Genomic DNA, 19,242 nt, shown 5'->3' with positions numbered 1-19,242 from the left:
AAAAATGTATTTCTCCAGAAGAATTGGTACGCCAATTATGAATGAAAACGACATTGCTCATTACGATGTTTAGGCATTAGTTAGGGCCTAAGCATGGGAGGCCCCTGTTCCAAGGAAACTGGAACAATTGTGTCTCCAGCACAGAGCTTCTGTCTTCCTTGACCCCACTAAAAGTACATTTTCTGCAGAGGCCACACTGAACACTTTTTAAAAGTAGAGTTAAAATGTTAAGTTTTTAAATATTAAATAGTTCACTGATCTTCCCACTATACCGTACTATAGAATATAAACATGGAATATGATGAGAATTAAAAAAAAAATGAACCTCAAATCACTATGCTAAACAGAATTAATTATACTGGAAGAATTTGCAGAAGGCTGAATTGCGGCAACTTTTGCATCTTTTCCTCCCCCATTATCTCTATCACCTCCTCCAATTAAATTAATTAAGTTCCAAGTAATTAAAATAATGGCAAGTATTTATTGAGTATCTAGTCTATTCAGTGTCAGGCACAGTTGTAAGCATTTACATATATATATATAGTAGTATATACACACACATATATGTAATTAAAACTTATGCCTCACAATAACCCGAGGAGGAAGATAAGGTAACTTGTTCAAGGTCACTAAGGTAGCAAGTGTCAGAGCTGGGATTTAAACCCTGCCAGTCAGGCTCCTGCTCCCTAATACTACATGAGCCCCCTTTCTAATATTGACAGTGAACCTTTTCCCACCTTTAAAAGTAAAAATTTAAAATATCATTAGAAAACATTACAGAAACACATAAAGTAAACAACAACAAAACATTGTGCTTGCTTAGCAAACAGCTTTCAGATTTGTCTCTTAGCACTCTTCTACCCTGCCAGCCCTAAGCCCTTCCTGTTTAGAAATTTTGGAGAATGCCAACCCTTTAATTCTGTCATTTTTCCACCGTTCTCTCTGAACTTCTTCCGCATTGTTTTCTGGTGAAATAACTAAAAATCCTGCATTTAGTGTAACAGTCAACTAAAGGCATAATAACCATCAGCAAAACTGTTCCTACCTATTAGTTCCCTGTTTAACAAGGGTGGGTCACAACAATAAAAAGACAATCGAGCTGGGAACTGACAATTTCAGTCTTTGCAGCTGTTATGAGCCAGTTTAAAAATGAATTTACATAAGTGATTGCTGGGCTTTTTATAAACATGGTACCTGCCAGGAAACAGTTCCACTTTCTCTTCCCTGGACTTTCTGTCCTCTTGTAGACTCTAATTCCGTTAAGCCTCGAGCTTTACAATGCTTTACATGCTTTCATGTTTTATATGCTTATCAGGACAATCTTCTGTGGACAATAAAAGGAAACAAGTCTCTTAAAGCTATTAGAAAATTAACACTTGAGTTATGTGTTTCTTTAGTTCTAGGAGTAGTGTAGTCAAACAGGCACAGGTTTCAATTCTGGCTTTGCAGCCTTGCACAAATTACTGAAGCTCTCTGAGTTGTACTGCTTCTGTAAAACGAATTATATTGTCCTAATGGAGCTGTAATGCCAAGTCAACAACAGACACACAACAAAGTTACTTCCCATAATCAAAGTTGTAAAAAGTTACTTTCAAAACCAAGCTGCACTTCTGAGATTCCATTTTTCATTTTTATCCAGTTTGTGGCCACAAAAGTTCCAAAGGACTCCTTTCAGGTGCTTCTGGAAAGTGTTACCATACGAAAGACTTCTAGTTCTTAAGGCGGAATGGAGAAATATATGTGGATTGGAAATTCCATCCAAACACAACCTCTCTAAAAAAATTTTAAATAGTATTTGTATCCAGGAAATCAAGGTCACAAATCATTTCTATGAATGAGAACTTTACAGGTTGCCTTCCCTCACAGTTTTTCCTTCACGTATATCCCTGATAAACATAAGAAATGCTGCTGGATATAAAGCAAAATTAATGTTGACCACTAAAGCCATTTCTAATCAAAATTCAATAGCCTACATACGCCTCTTGAAAAAACAATTCGCTCCCAGGCTCCATATGATGAAGCTGGCCATGAGTAACACTCACGTCCCAGAATCCTCAGATTTAGCTTTCTCAAGAAAACTTTCCATGAAACACGACTTGCCAAGGCAAGGACTTGCAGAGGCTCCTTGTGTACCTGGGGCCCTCATCCCTAGAGTGCTGTGCTGTTACCCTGTGGGTTACTGTGTCGAAATGGAAACGGTGACGTTCTTCCTTCAGGGACATTCCTTTTGTTTTTACCTAGCAGCATACACCAATAATTTGTAAGTAGGAAGAGTTTTCTGTTTTCATTTTTTTCCTAACGGACAGATTTAGACAGCCCAAAGGTAGGGCTCGGTATGTGTTGAGGAAGGGGGGCTCAGAGGGCTGGCATGAGGGAGGATTTGTGCCCAAAGGCTTCTCACAGACTCCATAACTGGATGAGGAAATGAGCCAGGATCCACAAGACTCCTCAGCAGCCAAATCCAGAGTTCTCCTCCTGTCAATCATCTGCACTACAGAGACTTACAGTATACTCTGGCAGCAAGAAGGCTGCTCACCCAGTACTCCTACCTTGACCACGCCCTGGAGTCACCTAGAAGCTTTATTAGACTGTACCCTCTGGGCCCCAGGCCAGGGCTGGGTGCGGCTGGGGCTCCGTGATTTTCAGTCACTCCTCAGCTGATCCTAACATGCACATAAGTTTATAAACCACTGCCCTGGTCCCTTCTGTCTTCAGTTAGGTTGCAGAAGGTGCTAGAGCCTATTCTCTTGAGACTTTTTTTCTTTTCTTCTAGTGAAAGAAAAAGATAATGTATGAAATCATATATTTTGAGCTTTCCTCAAGAAAGTTTAGGTCAGAGTCCTTAGTGTGAATTTATCCCTTTGCCCCACCCACCTAAGGAAGACTACAGCCAACCGCAGTGACTGGAGCACAGAACATGCTCCTGGGCAGTGTACAGGGCACCCTTTCAAAGAGGGTGGAAGGGAAATGTATTGGAAGTTTATGAAGGAGAGAAAAGAAATTTAAGAAACAGATTCACTGCCCTTTGGATATGCATGCAAGGACTTTCACTACTTTCCAAGACCCTGCCTTCATCTGGGCTCCTGTTCCTCCTGGACGCACTCATCCTCCAGCCTAGTTACAAATTACTCACTCTTAGGACAGGGCCCTCTGCCTCCAGCTCAAGCCAGCTGGAGTCCTCTGCCCTCATCCCCACCCCAGGTTTCCAGGTGGGCCCTGCCACTTAGGGTGTGACTCTTAAATACCTGTGGCGCAGCAGTGAACCAGAGGGGTGGGGAAGGGTGTAGACAGGGCTCTCTCCAGGACTGACTCCTGCCTACTCAGCCGTCCTCTCAGGACATGTAGGGCCCAGTGACAAGAGGTCTTGAGCCTGGCCAGCACCTGACAACTCCCAACTCACTAGAGTTGGATTTAATGAGGCAGCACAAAAGCAGGAAAACAAGAGGTGTGGGGCTCTAACTCCACCTTTGCCCTCTGCTAGCCCATGACCTTGCGCAAGTAACAGAAGCTTTCTAGAAAGTGCCTCAGTGTCCCCATCTGTAAAGTGGAAATTAATGTTTGACTAGACTCCTCAGAAAGCTTTTTGAAAAGTGCAAAATGCTTAAAGTTATTTTGATACAATACAACTTCTGTAGACATTAATTGAGTCTTCTATGCATGGACACTGCCTATCACTGACAATATAAAGATAAAAAAAAGGCCACTGAATTCAAGGGGTACAATATATTCCATGCGGGAAACAGAAATGTGGTAGATAAAGCTACATAATTCAATGTAATAATTAGTATGATGGCTGAATAGCATGCTACTGGGAAGTCAGACAACAGAAAATTTACATATGTCCACAGATGGAGGAGAGGACAAGGTGACAGACAGCAGGTAAATATTGATAGTCAGGTACTCATCTGAGCACTTTATGTATACAATCTCGAGTGAGCCTCAAAACAACCTTGTGAGGTAGGTAGGTACTGCTTTCCCCATTTTACAGATAAGGAAAGCAATACCTACCTACCTCGCAAGTTCAGAGAGGCAGTCTCTCAAAGTCATATGGCTAGTGAATGGCAGAGTTGGGCTTTGGCTGTGGGCCCAAAACCTAGATCATAATCTTTCCACACACTGTCTCCACCCTGACTATGACCCCATTCCTGACCTCCCCAGTGCCCTGCCCTGGCCCAGGCATAGCCCAGCACACTCCTCCTCTGTGCTTCCATACTGCTGTATTCACAATGCCATATAACATGCCTATTATTCTGTCATTATTTGTTTTTGTGTCTGTCTTCCTCATTAGCTTACTGGTCCTTAGGGAAGAAAGGGAAGGCAGCAGGTGCCTAGTAAACAGTTGGTGTTTGGTGTTTAATAAATGTTAATAAATGTTTTCTTTTGTTTCTTTTCTTTTCTTTTTTTTTTTTTTTTGGAGATATCTCATTCTGCTGCCCAGGCTGGAGTGCAGTGGTGCAATCATGGCTCACTGCAGCCTCAAACTCCTGGGCCCAGACAATCCTCCCACCTCAGCCTCCTGAGTAGCTAGGACTACAGGCACACGCCACTGCACCCAGCTAATGCTTTTTGTTTTTGTTTTTGTTTTTTTTGAGATGGAGTCTCACACTCTCGCCCAGGCTGGAGTGCAGTGACGCGATCTCGGCTCACTGTAAGCTCCACCTCCTGGGTTCGTACCATTCTCCTGCCTCAGCCTCCCAAGTAGCTGGGACTATAGGCACCCGCCACCACACTGGACTAATTTTTTGTATTTTTAGTAGAGACGGGGTTTCACTGTTAGCCAGGATGGTATCGATCTCCTGACCTTGTGATCCACCTGCCTCGGCCTCCCAAAGTGCTAGGATTACAGGCGTGAGCCACTTCGCCTGGCTGCACCCAGCTAATTTTTAAATTTTTTGTAGTGATAGGGTTTCACTGGGTTCCCCAGGCTAGTCTCAAACTCCTGGGCTCAAGCAATCCTCTCATCTCAGCCTCCCAAAGTGCTGGGATTATAGGTGTGAGCCACCGCACCTGGCCAATAAATGTTTTCTCAATGAATGAAGGAAAAAATGAAATTATGCTAAGCTTCGAGAGACAGGTAGGAATTCACTAGGTGGTTTGAGGGAAACATTCTCAAAAGTAGAGGCAGAACCTTATTTATCCTTATGTCCCCAGGGTCTTGTACTTATTACAGGTACTTAATAAATGTCTAACAAATTCTAGGCAGAGGAAACAGTGTAGGAAATCCAGAGATATTTAAGGTTACACAGTGAGTTTGGATAACTTGGCCAATGTGAATCACATAGTGGGTATGTGGGGACACAGAAGTGCTTCTCAAACTATTCATGGGGAAAGACCAGGTTTTTTTTTTTTTTTTTTTTTTTTTTAACTTCCAAATCAATATGGACCAAATCTTTCATAAAAATGCAGCAAAAAGGAACTGCCAAAAATGGGACAAAATGCAAGTCCAGTTCCGAATCAACAGATTCAACAGATGTAAAATGATGGTCAAACTGCTATAAAAATTACCAAACATGGACTTATCTAGCTGCAGACTGCTAACAAAGAGGTCTGTCTGCTGACCAAGCTTTTGGCACTGAGAAAGGTGGAGGTAGGGGCTATTGTGGAGAGCCACAAGAAAGACAAGCTTGAATTGTTCTACAAAGGAAAGAGAGATCCAGAATAATGTTTACTGAGGATTTCTGTGTGCCCAGCATGGTCATGAGTGCTTCACACCTATTAACTCATTTACATTTCATAACCTATCTGTGAGGTAAGTGCTATTGTCACACTCGTTTTAGAGGTGAGTAAACTGAGACACAGCCGTGAAAAACATTCCCAAGATTCCAGAGGTGGTAAGAAGCATCACGAGGCCTTGAACCTGGGCAGTGTGAACCTTCATTACTAGACTCCGATGCCTCTGGGGAACTCAGACAATTTTCAGCCAGGAAGTGACCCACTGAAATTTATGTTTTAGAGAAATCATGCTGGTGGCAGTGTGCAGGGTAAAGGTCAGTTAGGAAGCCACAACAACAATCCAGGTGAGAGGCATGGGGGTAGGGAGGAGCAGACATATGGGCGCTTTAGGAGATGGACCCAGGCTTTGGTTGGGGGCAGGGTGTACGAGCTAGGCAGAGATGAAGAGGAGGGAGGCGTTCCTGATGACTCAAGGGTTCAGAGCTTAGCAACCTGGGTGGATGGAAATGTCTTACGGAAAACAGGCCGGAAAGCAGGTTTTAAGGGGAAGATGATGAGATCAGTTTTCAGCAAATGTCTACCTGAATTTGAAGAGCCTGAGACAGACAATCTACAGCTGTGTCTTAGGAAAATTCTACAGACTGTGATCTTCGTTTACTGAATTCAGGTAGTCACTATTTTCACCCTAGTTCTGCCAAGCCACTTTCCTCCTCTTCTTTCCCCTTTGCACTGGTTACACTTAAAATAGTTTAAAAAGCAGCAGTTCCACAACCCTAAACTTGCCTCCCTTCAAAAATAACATAGTGTGTATGCAAAATGCCACACTCATTACAGCTTATGTCTGAACAAAAAGCAGATTTCCCTGCAAATTCTTAATTGCATTTTCATTAAATCCAGATTCTTTATAATGGCGTATGTGACCTATTCTCTGTCTTCTCCAAACTCATCTCCTACCACGTATTAATTCATTCATTGTTCTTTACACTCCTACCACAGGAGCCTTCTTTTTGTGCTCAAACACGCAAAGCTTGTTCCCAGCTCAGTGCCTTTGCACTGGCTGCTCCCTCTACCTGGAACGCTCTTCTCCAGATTTAACCTGGTTGCCTCCTGCTCATTCAGCTCTCAGCTCAAATACCAGCAGAGAGATCCCGAGCGTGAGAAGGATTTGTCATAATGTTGCTAGCTCTGATATGGGCTTAAGGGCAAGGGACCAGAGGGAGGTCTCTAGGAGTTGATGGCTCCCAGCTGAGAGGCAGCAGAGAGCCAGAGGCCCTCATCCTATAATTGCAGGGAACTAGATTCCACCCACAACCTAAATGAGCCTAGAAATGAATTCTTCCCAAAGCCTCCCAATAAGAGGCCAACACCTTCCATTTGGCCTTGTAAAACCCAGAGGAGAGAAACCAGCCAAGCCCACCCTGACTTTCAACGTACAGAACTGTGAGATAATTCATATTTGTTGTGTTAGGCTGCTAAATTTATGGTAATTTGTTATAGTAGCCATAGAAGACTAACACACTCTTACAGCTGATGTGCGTTATAGTTTAATCAGCAGCATTTTTTTTTTCTTAGCGGCACATAGAATAATGGCACATAGAATACTAGCACATCTAATCAATGACATCTTAAATTTGTTGAAATGTGGTGTCACTATCTCTGTTTTGCAAACGGGAAAACAGCATCTGAGAGGTCAGGTGATTTGCCCAGGAGACTGAAACTGCAAACTCAAGCTCTAAACCCGGGGTGTCCAATCTTTTGGCTTCCCTGGGCCACACTGGAAGGAGGAGAATTGTCTTGGGCCACACATAAAATACACTAACGATAGCTGATGAGCTGAAAAAAGAAATCGCAAAAAAATCTCATAATGTTTGAAGCAAGTTTACGAATTTGTATTGGGCCACATTCAAAGTCATCCTGGGCCACATGCGCCCCGCATTTTGAGATTTTTTTTGCAATTTGTTTGTAAGCTCATAAGCTATCGTTAGTATTCGTGTATTTTATGTGTGGCCCAAGACAATTCTCCTTCCACTGTGGCCCATCTTTTGAGCCCATGTTCAAAAGATTGAACATCCCTGGGCTAGGGTATCTTGTCAAAAGGCCAAGGAATGGCTGACATGACCTCCTTCAGGCTCATGTCTGATACAGGACCACAAAGACCCAGCTAGCTCCAGAAGCAGTCAATCCCTTCTGATCAGGCACCCAACGGTGCTAGGTACCCTTCTAGGTACTGGACCAAGATCCTGCCCTTATGAAGCTGACACTATAGTGAGGTAGGTTAATATAACAATTGATTGAGATAAGTGCTAGAAGGAAAATAAAACATCCAGAGAACTTCAAAGCAACCTTCACAAAAGTCAGAAAGTACATATTCAGGAGCTGAAAAGAAACAGAGCACTGGGCCTGGAAGATAAAATTTTTTCTTTGGGATTTTTCATGGGCCACTCATTGCTAGTGTGGGAACTCCCAGAGACAGAGTTTTCTGTTGTGAGTTTAAAATTTTTTTTTTGTTTTTTTGCTTTTTTTTGTTTTTTGATGGAGATATAGGGTAACTTTATACTCAAATTCATAAGACTGCCTCTTGTGAATTTCCAAAAACAAAGCCACAGCCATCTTCCCATCATATAACAACTTCCCTCTCTTTCAACGGCATTCAGTTTTTAAAAGATGAAAATTAATTTTATATTAAAATAGCATCCCAAGAGCTGACTGAAAGAGCACTTCAAAAAGAAAGATGATTCTATGCAACTCCAATCCCACATCCTTTGTAGAATCTTAAGCTCTGGCTTGACTTCTTACATTGTGCTTTTACTTTCATCTTCTCTTTCACCCTGGAAATACAGTAGACAAAGCTCTGATGGTGAAATTAAAGGGAGAACAGGAGCCCAATTCAGAGAGTAAACAACAACAACAAAATGTGGCATGTATAACCTTCTTTGAGGAGATACTTGTAAGTGGAAAATTCTAGGCTTCTTAAAAGGAAGTTTTTAAGTTTTGCAGGAAATATTATTGAAATGTATATATTCTCAACCTCTCTCTTTTGTTTTTGTTTGAGAGGGAGAAATTCCAGGCTAGAAGATCATCTTCATCATGTTTTTTGGAGAAGCCCCAGTTTAGTAATACCATTAGCTGAAAACTATTTTTAATTCAGACATTAGCAACTGGCATAAAACCCTACTTTCCACTTCTCTTGATTTTGCACTGACAATTTGGCAGCCCACTCTACCCTTAGGCCCAAAAGAGCCATCACATTCATAAGTCTGTATTTAGGAGATTCTGACAGAGATGTATGCAAGAGGAAAGGTCAACAAATGCCCACAGGAGGATCAACATTCTGTAAAAGATGTAAGAACAGCCCCAAACCACCATCTCACTCATAATAAAAAATATTTCAATGGCTCTAAATTACTGTTGTGCAGAAACCAGATTAGCAAAAATAAGAAGAGCTGACACTTTTATGGCCGGTGGCCCTAAGGAACCAGGACATCCAATACATTCCTAATGGGAGGGCAAAATGGTTCAATCTTTCCGGAGGGGTACTACAGAGCACTGTGATTCAGCAGTCCCACTTCTGGGCATCAATCCTTAGGTACACCTTCACAAAGCAAAATGATGTATTACATCTTTATTCATCACGGCACTGTCTGTAATAGCAAAAGACTGGGAAACAGCCCAAAGGTCCAGCAGTAGGGATTGGTCAAGAGGACCATGGTACATCCACGTGATGGAAAACTTGTTATTCTATGTGTGTGTGAGAGAGATACTTGCAGAGACAGATGTCTAAAACATACTGCTAATTTTAAAAGGCAAGGTAAAGAGTATATATACCATCTTTAATGAGAGAAGGGGGAAGAATTAAAATACCATATATTCTTTTAGATTGTATTTACAAGTTGCTACTTGCAGAGAATATGGGAAGGCGTGCATGGGGATAAGATGGGAGCAAGATTTTTGAATATGAAAACTTTTGATTTTTTGTGAATTTGCTATTTAAAGAAATCCTGGGGCTGGGCATGGTGGATCAGGCCTATAATCCTACCACTTTGGGAGGCCGAGGCTGGCAGCCTCAGGAGTTGCTTGAGCCTAGGAGTTCGAGACCAGACTGGGCAACATGGTGAAACTCCATTTTTACAAAACACACAAAAATTAGCCAGGCGTGGTGGCAGGCACCCATAGTCCGAGCTAGTCAGGAGGCTGAGGTGGGAGGATTACCTGAGCCAGGTAAGTCGATGCTGCAGTGAGCCATGATTGTGCCACTGCACTCTAGCCAGGGTAACAGAGTGAGATCCTGTCTCAAAAAAAAGAAAAAAGAAAAGAAAAGAAATCTTGTAGGGAATTCTTATAGGAAATTGTCAAAAATGTTTACCTTTATATAAGATTATAATGTTTCTTCAAGATCATATATTATGTATTTTCAAAAATATAGAGGTTGCATAGGCAATTTTCCCAAAAGTATGAAGAAAGCACAAGATTGGCAGGGAAGAGATAAAGCTAAGGTGGAGTTCAGCAGCTCAGGAGGAGGAGTTGGAGAAACCTGGGTTTAGGCAGGTAGGTTCTCATGTGAAAGTCGGTCAGGGAAATCTCAGTCCAGAGTTCAGAAGGTGAGCACAGTGAGCGTGGAGAGGGTAATTTCTGCCCTGTGTTATATTACCTGCTGGATGTGGGTGGCTCTGAGCCCCCTGATATTTATTACAGCCAGAAGAAAGTCAGAGAACTGTAGGTGAATGGGAGGCAAAGACAGGAACACTAGGATTACCTCCCAGGAGGCCTGCCAGGAGCATTGATTTGCTCTTGGAAAAAGCATGCTGCTCATCAAATATTTATGTTAAAAAAGAGGGCAAGGCATGTGCTGGAATATTCTGCTTAATTTGACAGAGATATTCCTTGAAAACTTGAGACTCCTGGAATTTTGTGTAATCAAATCATACTAGAAACACAACAAGTGAATTAGTTATTTAAAGAAATTCTGTAAGAAATTCTTAGGAATTGTCATCTTCTGCTCTTTCTGCTTTGAGAATATGAGTATGTCTGAAGATGGCTGCATTTAACCAGGTTAAATGTGAAAGGCATTCACGTTTCTGCATCTTTTGGATTTTTTCACAAGGTGTATTGTCTGCAGAAAACAGCAGATGGCCTAGGTATGAAGTACGAACCAGCACCTTGGCCCTCAGGACCACTACCTTAGCAGTTAGATTCACTAAACATGGCTGATCCTACAGGCTGTGCAAATGCCTCCCAGAAGAGGAGCCAGGAGGAGGAAGTTGATTCTGACTATAGGCTTGTCTAAAGGATCAACTTAAAAAGCATGCAAGTAGTACCAGTTGGTACTAAGAGGAACACAGACAAACCCTCTGAGTTTGTCATACCTTTGGCAACAAGACTCCGCACCTCTTAGCCTAAACTAGGAGCCTTTTTCCAGAAGTAGCAGCTACTCATAGGTAAGTTCCAAAGGCTCCTGCAACCACTGTTACTTGCATCCTGTCCCCAAGGAAAAAGGCCTATGGCTGATCAATAAATAACATGAACCCCTCTCCACATTCCCAAGAGTTACTGCTACTCCATTCCCTGCACCAGGCCAACAGCACAACGGGTGCTGGTGACCCTGGCAAGTGACCCTCAGAAATAATGAATTGAAGAGAAAGAAGTTCATCATAGGCAACGTGTACCACTGAATGTTTCTTTCCTAGCATATATAATCCATACTACTTTTTTACATGTACCTTGCTGACACACACCAGAGAAAACATGGTTTTATTCCTTCATTCCACTGGCATTCATGAAGTTTATACGTTTCCCAATAAAGCCCGACATGATAAACCAAATGGTTAAGTGACAGACTCTACCAGCTGATGGCATCTAGGGGACTACTGTGGCTGTAGGGGCTTTGAGAAGCAGAACTGTTGGTAGCCATATTGTGCCTCTGTGTGTGTTAAAAAAGGCAATCCCTCCAAGTACACCTAGCCTTTTGCAGGCTTGATAGCATCAGAAAGAAGTTCCCTTTTGTCCTAGTAGAGGCAATCCTACTTCAGGATGCATGTGGTTTTTGTTTGTTTAGCAGATGTGAACCTCCCATTTGCCTCCTTGCCCAGGCCCTCTTGTGCAGTGAACAACCTGTACAACAGTTCAAGGCATCCCTGTCAAGAAGTCATAATCCATTCTTTCTGCTTCTTGGCCAGACATCCAACCCTCCCATGACAACTTATCTGCACAGCCAATCATGACCTTATATACCCACATGAAGCCCCATGGTCTAATGTGCAGGCCATGGTCTAATAATTCAGGTTTCATTAGTGTAGGTATAACTCAGGCATCCAGTCTAAAGGTTACACTTTTCTAATTTGCCTGAGATTCTGGTTAAACTTGGTATGATGATGTTATCTCACTAACGTCTTCAATAAGCCTCAATAAAGTCCAGGAGGCTTTCAGATTTTGATTCCTCTTTCCATCCTTAGCTTTAGCTTATGGTGGGTTAATGGATTTCAGTATGAGTCTTCACTTGAGAAAAAACCTCATGTTTTTCCTCGGCAATAATTTATCCCCCCACCCAAAATCCCACAAAATTTGATGTAACTGCAAGCTTGGGGTCTGAGTCAAAGGGTCCCAGTGGGGAGTTAAGGGTTTAGTGTCCAGTGGTCAAGGACGTCTTGGCTAGTGCCATCTGCAGCTAAATAAAAGCCTGATTATTTCACATCAGTGAAGTTAAGATGGGCTCATGTGAGTCTGGACACAGCCGTTCTGAATGAAGACAATTCTCTACACACAAGTGCAGAGATGACAACTGATTCAGACTTCACTCCAGTGAGCATGTGTGATCACGCAAACTCAAGTTCAACCAGAGCTTATACTTCTCTCTTCTGTCAACCAAAGGGGATCCTATGTGTCAATCACATGACCTTGCCTATAAGGGGAGTGGTGGCCCTACTGTGTCAGAAAGCACACAGAATACAAAGCCTTCTGACTCTCTGGGCCCATCGTCAGCCAGTTATTATACAATCAATGAAACTGAAAATTACAGAAGATTTTAGCAACCAATCTCTTGGAACTTTTAGCTACTAACTCTCCGGCAGAACTGAAAGTATTAAGTCTTAATAGTCTCCAACACTCCAGTATTTTTTTTTTTTTTTTTTTTTGAGACGGAGTCTTGCTCTGTCGCCCAGGCTGGAGTGCAGTGGCGTGATCTCAGCTCACTGCAAGCTCCACCTCCCAGGTTCATGCCATTCCCCTGCCTCAGCCTCCAGAGTAGCTGAGACTACAGGCGTCTGCCACCATGCCCAGCTAATTTTTTGTATTTTTAGTAGAGATGGATTTCATCATGTTAGCCAGGATGGTCTCGATCTTTGAGCCACCACGCCCGGCCAACACTCCAGTTTTTATTATACAGTAATTCTCTGAAATGCAGACCCATTAAAAGAAGACAAAAACCCTCCTTGTCACAGGATGGCAACCAGACACTTCACAACCAAGCACTTTTATGATACCCAATAAAGCCTGACATGATAAACCAAACATTTCAGTAACACCAGAAATGATTTTCAAGAGAGACTCTCCAATAAACGGAATAATCTAGCTAGAAGTTATCTTAAGTCAAATCACCTCCACCATCTGCCCTGGATCCATGCTACCTGTTAACTACTCTCCTGTCGTTCCTAAGGGAGGAAAGTGGGGAGATCAGGATGTGTGGGTATCTGCTGGTTCTAGAACAGGACTTAGCAGGTCAGTTCCTTCATCTGTATTATCCAGGCCCCCTTTGGGAGTCCAGGGATGAAAGAGGTAGACTTCACAGGGTCACCAAGGACTGGACCTTTGTGTTCTCTTCAGGCCTGCTGGGTCTCAGCAGCCATTTGGAAGTGTTAACCGCTATGGCTAAAGAGTGGCAAGTCTGATGGAGAGGCACTGATGATTCTCCTCAGGTAGGTCACCTAAAAGGAGTCTCCTCCTCATGTTTCTCTTGATGTGATTTATAGTTTTTAAGCAAAACTGACTCCATAAAGCCCTCTTCACTCTCACCTCTGGCTGGATGCACCTTCATCCCTACGCAGAGGGCATGAGATGCGGAGTTAAGATGCTTCTGGGTCAAATTCTGTTCTTGCAACTTAAGCAAGGTTCAGACTTTAGGGAACCTCAGCTTCCTCCTCTGGGCTGTTGTGAGAACTGAGCAAGACTGTATATGGGAAGGGTTTAGAAACAGCCCAGTATATAGAATACATACAATTGTGCTGTAATTAGTTTTTATCTATCCAACCTTCCTGTTAAACTAAGTGCACCAATATTTGCCTCATTACTGTCTTCCTGGTGTCTGATATACTGAAGGTGCTGTAAAAGCGCAGCTCATCAATGCAGGCCTGGATCTGGGAAGTCACAACTTCCATAAAGTCAAGGTTAGTGGACTAGGTCTATATGCAGATCCTAAAAACCCACTGGTAGACTTTTCAAATATTCCTCATGAAGATCAACCTACAAGCTTCTGGGCCTTCTCTTTTACTGCTAAACAATTCTCACTGCAAAGGTTTTGACATTTAACCGAAGGACATTCAACTGCCATAAAAGTTGGTGCTTTTTCCAAAACAACAACAAAATCCTGCTATTTGTAGTTAACAAGCCAGATTTGTTTTTTAGTAACTATTACACAATTTTATTTTTAGTATTTGTAGTTAATAAACCAGATTTGTTTAGTAACTATTACACAAATGAATTATTTTTTAGTATATATATAGGCGCATTGTGGAAAATAGGGGAAAAGCAAGTTGGGGTGGGGGGAGCACCATAATCCCATCACCAATTTGTCTGTATTTTCTTCTAGCCTTTTTTTATGGTTTAAAAATAATTTTTAGGCTAGCTGTAATTGTAATAACACAATGTAACTGTGCACATTGCTTTTCCCCATTTTAAACTGTAACAGACTTCATGCATTACTGATTTTTAAAAGTCTAATGAAAAAGAAAATGGAAGTGAGATTTGGAAGAATTAACTTGTTTAACAAATTACAAACCATTTCACATTCAAAAGACATAATGATGATTGCCTAACTCTCTTACTTTGTAAGTACTATTTGGCAGGACTATTTAAATTACTGAGCTTTTTTTAGATTTGGGGGAAATACTAAAATTTTGTATAGCTGTTTTCCTGTTACAAAAATAATGCATGCTCATTATACAACATGTAGAGAAAATTTCAATAATTTAATGTTAACATTTATTGAATGTGGACTATGCACCAGGCACTAATCCAAACGCTATATACATAGATTAGCTCATTTATTCCTTATAACACTTATGGAAGCATAGATTAAGTAACTTGCTCACTGTCTACTCACCTAGAAGTATGAGCCACAAATCATTATGCTATGTTCTAGGAGTGAAAAGCATCAATAATTTACTCAATCAAATGCTTCAACTGTTTCAGAGCATAATGTCATAGGCAAGAAACAATTAATAATAACACTGTACCCTTTATAGTTATTTAAAATTATTATAAACCACATCTCTGTGTCCCAGTGGAGCAATTAGTAAAACGAGAAATCATCTGTGGCATGAGCTAAGCTCCTGGTTCAGCCCAATTCTGTGCAACTGACGTGCATTAAGACAAAAACAAGAAGATTTAAAGGGTTTGTTTTAAAGACAGAGGCTTTTGTTTTTTTTTTTTTGAGACAGAGTTTTGCTCTTGTTGCCCAGGCTGGAGTGCAATGGCCGATCTTGGTTCACCGCAACCTCTGTCGCCCAGGTTCAAGTGATTCTCCTGCCTCAGCCTCCCAAGTAGCTGGGACTACAGGCATGCACCACCATGCCCAGTTTATTTTGTATTTTTAGTAGAGACGGGGGAGGGGGGGGCGTTCTCCATGTTGGTCAGGCTGGTCTCAAACTCCCAACCTCAGGTGATCTACCCACCTCGGACTCCCAAAGTGTTGGGATTACAGGTGTGAGCCACTGCGCCTGGCATGATAAAGACATTTTAAAAATCTTTTAGATTTTAGGAAGTGAGTCAACAATGTGATGAGTAGAGTCCCTGAATTAACTGAACACCCAATCTCATGAAAATTTACAAATAAAACAACCACTCACAATCAGCCTAACACTTCTTAGGGCTTATCTGTTGGCCTTGGACATCAGTACATGCAAAAGTAAATAACAAGATACCCTTGGGTCACGTGTTTTCATACTTTAATTAAGAATTATACTTGGTTAAAGATGAATACTTCAGTTCCTGGCTACTTTCCTACCTAGGGCTAATAAACACAACTATTTGAAATATAAATTATCTTTAAATGTAAAGGATAATGCAATGTTTCTGTCAAAATTACTATGCAACTGTAACTTTGGCACTAAAAGCATATTAAAACTATTAATCCTTTAATCATAATTATTCATATTGTTGTGGTAGAAACATCACACACACACACATACCAGTTACTTCTGTGGAATTTGAAATTGCTCTATCTAGCATTTTCGGAAGGTTCAAGCTACCACCTTGCAATTTATCCAGTAGCCTGCTGCTTGAACAAGCTAGATTAATATCTAATAATTTTGACCATGTACTGTGTGTTAAGTCCAGTTTAAGTGTTTTCCAAAGACTGTTTCACATACTTTAAAGCCCTACAGATAGAGACCATTATTATCCCCATCTTATAAATCAGACTGAAAAGGTTAAATAGCTAATATTTTCATCTAAGTCTGTCTGACTCCAAAGCCAACACCCCAAATCACTGTTAAACAAGCTTCTCTTCCAAGTTAGGGCTCAGAAAAATTTACTTGACTTTCACAACTTGCCTTTCTAGGTTAAGCTTAAGCTGACATAAAACTCCAAATTAAAGCAAAACACAATAAATCACTTAATTCTAAATTTGATTTTTTTTCCTGCTAGACAGAAGTTTTCAACAATTAAAAAAAAAACTAATCTGATATTGGCTAACCACTTCCTCGAGTGTTCTGACCATGAAGCCCTTTGCTCTCACACTTTAATAAACCACCGATATTCTCTAACAAGTGACAACACAAATCCACAAATCTAATTGTTAGAGAGCTTTCAAGTAAGATTGGAGCTTTCTGGACAGGAAATTTTTATAATACTATTTTTTTCAGGCTCTTGTGAAACACAGATTCACATTTTCATATATTTCTACACAAATCTCAGTGCTGTGTGCCCTGTTGGGTGTTCGATATCTAGTAAATTACGTGAGTTAAATACAGCAAAAATAGGACTGCATTATTTATAAGGTCTAACGACGCAGTAGACTTTTAAGCATTTTTTGGATTTAAACCAGGGCTTTACGGCGCTGGTTAACTATTAGAGAAGGCAAAGGGACTGAACATTTTATCTGAAAGTCCTTTTATCACTTAAGACTCTGTAAAATGTTTGATTACTTTAAAAATTGTGTGTGTGAATCATGTTAGTTTACTAGAAAAGGGGCTTGCTAGTACATATAATTGGGTTAAAAAAAAAAACAAAAACAAAACAAAACAGCTCCTTACTTGAATGTGATTGTTTTGGCAATAGTAAAATTCAATCCCGTCGTTCTAGCGCTGCCTGCCTTCCTGGTTCTCCTAGGTGAGGGCCGCCATCCTGCGATAATTTACTTTGAGAGCTGAGAAGCGCTGGCAAGGGTGCAGTCTGGTGACTAGCACTTTTAAAAACAAAGCCAAACTCCGCTTTTAAAATAGAGAAGGCACAGACGCAGACCCTGCCTCTGACGACATCCAAAAGATTCATTATAGACAGCCTATTCAGGCGAAGCTACAACCGCCCCAGGAAATATAAACTGTGTCGGCAAAGACAGCAGGGGGGGAGAGGAAGTAACTGATGGGAAGGAAGCTAATCATGTGAAGTTTGTCCAACTCCACATGGTCTAATAAATTCCCGTTTGTTTCCGCTGGGAGCAGCCATTAAACGCGCCCTGACACGTGGGCGCAGGAACCTCCCTTCTACCTCTGGCGTTCAGAGATTTCCTTCTCTACCCACTTGTTTGTATACAACCACGCCCGGCAGGATGACCACCAGATGACCGGCCGCGGCAGTGCCTCCACTCAGCCCCAGCTGGGCAAAGTTTCACTCCACCGCGGCGACGTGAACAAGAATCACGGCTTCCTTACCGAGAGTTATGAATGATTTAAGCCAAGTTTACAGTACACACAAAGCGAGGGACGAGTGAGTGACGGCAGGCGCTGACAGGGTTTTAAAGTTAGCTTTTATTGATACGCCCTAATTACAATGAAAAACAGAAGTCACCCTGACCCACGGGATAACTGTCGGGGCAATAATTTTTTTAAGAAAAAATCACGCAAGACTGAGCCTCAACCTCCCCCTTATCACCTGCAAATATAGTCTGCAGAAGGGCAACCTAGGGACCCCACTCGGGGGTCCCTCGCAGGGTGCGTCATATGGGCTCTCCCCTCTGCGACCCGCTATTTCCCTGCTAGACCCCCAGCGCCCAGTGGATTCCAACGCTGCGCTCCCGCCGGCTGGTCCCGGGAGGTAGAAAGCAGGCAGAGGGGCGTGGCGTCTCTGTCGCCCCCAGATTCCAGCCCTCCTCCAACGCCTGGCACCACCACAAGCCAGGGCTGGGAACACTGGGGGCCTCCCAATCGGGCGCGGGGCGCACGGCCGCAGGCTGGCGAGGAGGCAAGCGAGCTCGCGGGGAGACCTTTCCTTCCACCCCTAGCCTAGCCCCAGCCCCAGCCGTGGGGGCACCGGCTCCCCGCGACCTCGGGTTGCCGCCCGTCGAGGGCGACCGCGCGGTTTCTGCCTCTGGGTCTGGGTGTCCCTTGCCCCCTTCCTCCGCCTCTCCCCGGTCTCCGGCGCCCAGCGCCCCGACCAGTCCCCGCCCTACAGGACACTCTTCCCTCCTTCCTTCCTTCCTCTGCTCCCTCCCTCCATCTCGCTTCCCAGCACCCGGGACTCGGAGGCGGCCCCCGAACTCGCTGGCCGACGCCCCGCGCCGCGCCCGGACCCCGCGGGGACCCGACTCACCACCCGCGCCCGCCGCTTGGTACTCACCCGCCTGCTGGTGCGCTGCCCCGCCGTCGCCGCCGGGACTCGGTCTCTAAGGGCTCCTGGAGACGGCTCCGACCTCTCCTCCTCCTCCTCCTGCTCCTCCGGGCGCCGGCTCCGCCTCGCTGGGGTGGGCGGGGCGGCGGCGGCCCCAGGCTCCTTCCTCCGCGCCGGGCCCTGCCTCCCGCCCAGACACCCTGGCTATGTTGCCCCGGGCCGCGGAGCCCGCGTTGTGGCCCGGCTGGAGGAGGGGAGAGGCCTGGCCTGGGGAAGCTCGGTGGACGTCTGGCCGTCTTTGGCCATCCCTCTTCCCCTTATTCTCATGGAGGACCTGAAGTTCTAGGAGTTGAGGGCTCCCACTCTACGACCCGCTCCTCCGCGGGGCCGCCCTGACGCCTCGCAAGTTTCCTTCGCGTGCGAACGCCTCGCCAGCCCCTGTGCCAGCCGTCCCCAGGGCTGTGAGGATGAGCGCTGCCAAACCCCTACACAAAAGTTTGGCTCTGCCCCAGACACTATGGAGGAAAACACTCACAGTAACATTTAAAGGGCCCTGGGGCCACGGAGAGACGTTTCACAGAAAGTGGAGGTATA

At 43.4% G+C, this 19,242-nt stretch overlaps 1 protein-coding gene across 7 annotated transcripts in view; it reads right to left on the bottom strand.

Annotated features, from left to right (window-relative positions):
- The window catches only part of GNG12 (G protein subunit gamma 12), a 129,767-nt gene extending 110,992 nt beyond the window's left edge, over nucleotides 1–18,775 (bottom strand). For 2 of the 7 annotated variants that reach the window (XM_065520536.2, XM_045369134.3), the window contains exons 1-2: nucleotides 17,136–17,429; nucleotides 15,555–15,599 (exon numbers count right to left, since the gene is read on the bottom strand). The gene's annotated coding sequence lies outside the window, so the exon portion shown is untranslated. Of the gene's footprint in view, nucleotides 1–15,554; nucleotides 15,600–17,135; nucleotides 17,430–18,657 lie in introns of those variants that run through there. The other 5 variants (XM_005543071.5, XM_005543069.5, XM_045369148.3 and 2 more) reach the window with 3 other exon arrangements.
- Between the last annotated feature and the right edge of the window lie 467 nt (nucleotides 18,776–19,242).

This window comes from Macaca fascicularis, chromosome 1, assembly GCF_037993035.2.
Source record: "Macaca fascicularis isolate 582-1 chromosome 1, T2T-MFA8v1.1".
Classification (NCBI taxonomy): domain Eukaryota; kingdom Metazoa; phylum Chordata; class Mammalia; order Primates; family Cercopithecidae; genus Macaca; species Macaca fascicularis.
This window is presented reverse-complemented; position numbering and strand designations above follow the sequence as displayed.